General features: G+C 35.7%; 1 pseudogene; it reads right to left on the bottom strand.

Annotated features, from left to right (window-relative positions):
- Nucleotides 1-276: 276 nt before the first annotated feature.
- On the bottom strand, nucleotides 277-614 carry LOC122209431 (annotated as a pseudogene).
- Nucleotides 615-1287: the final 673 nt, after the last annotated feature.

The raw sequence follows: 1287 nt of genomic DNA, 5'->3' as shown, positions 1-1287 counted from the left end.
TGACATCAATGTGGGGCTGTAACTCTTGAACCATGAGATCATGACCTAAGCCAAAACCAGGAGTCGGCTGCTTAACCGACTGAGCCACCCAGGTGCCCCTTGATGCACTTTCTAAAATAAGGTATAGGACAATGATAGTAAAATAAGGAAGAAAAACACAGAGGAATAAATCTAATGACTACGGATTTATATTCTTTTGATAGTATGAAGAAGCTTTTACAAAGAAAAAAGCAAACAATTTTGTACAGAAACTTCAACACATTTTGTACAATATTCTCACTTTGCCGACATCATTTATGCAAATTCTTCATAGTTTACTTGACTATCAATATTAATATCTGCTTCCCTGATCATTTCATCAACCTCCTCATCTGTTAACTTTTCTCCAAGGTGTTTTATCATGTGACATAATTCTATCACACTAACATAGCCATTGTCATTCCTATTAAACACAAGAATGCTTCTCTAACTTCTTTACTCTCTGTCCCTGTCTTTCATTTTTCTTGCCATCATTGTCAGAAAGTCCAGGAACTCAGTTGTACTATTTTCATTTTCGTTTGCTTCATTCATTTATCCTGAAACTTTGCTATGGAGTTTTGCCCAAGAGTCCTCATTACCGTTTCCAAACTTTTGATGCCCACCACTGTCCTTGTCAAATGGTGGAAAGCAGCTTTGAATTCTGCACTTGAATTCTGCAATCTGTTTTCCCTTCAGTTGCCAGCATTTCTTGTCCTCAAGCGACAATCACACAAACGTTCAGCTTATTAGCTCCACTCACTGTCTGTAATACTCCTTCTTAATATTTATATTTATATATTTTTAAGGTAAAATTTATGTACAATAACATGCAAAAAAGCTTTTGTGTGCATTCATTGGGTTTTGATAGCTACTGTGGTGTATTTGATTGCACACCAATGAAAAAGAAAAAGTCATTTCTGACAGTCAGGAGCTAACTTTGCACTATTAGGCATTGGTATTCTTTGGCTTTCTATTGCTGAGTCTGCTGTATGAAAATATACCATACTTGGTTCATCCATTCACCTGCTGAAGGACATTGGGTTGTTTCCGATCTTTGGCTATTAAGAATAAAGGTGGTATGAATAAAAAGACTTGTATAAGTCTTTTTGTGGACATATATTTTCATTTCTCTTCTGGAAAGTACCTAGGAGTGAAATTGTTGGGTCATATGGTAGATGATATTTAACTTTATGAGAAACTGCCACATTTTCCGAAGTGTTTCACAATTTTACATTTTCCATCAATGTATGATTGTTTCAGTTTCTCCAC

Source organism: Panthera leo, chromosome E3 (genome assembly GCF_018350215.1).
Source record: "Panthera leo isolate Ple1 chromosome E3, P.leo_Ple1_pat1.1, whole genome shotgun sequence".
In the NCBI taxonomy this organism is placed as follows: domain Eukaryota; kingdom Metazoa; phylum Chordata; class Mammalia; order Carnivora; family Felidae; genus Panthera; species Panthera leo.
This window is presented reverse-complemented; position numbering and strand designations above follow the sequence as displayed.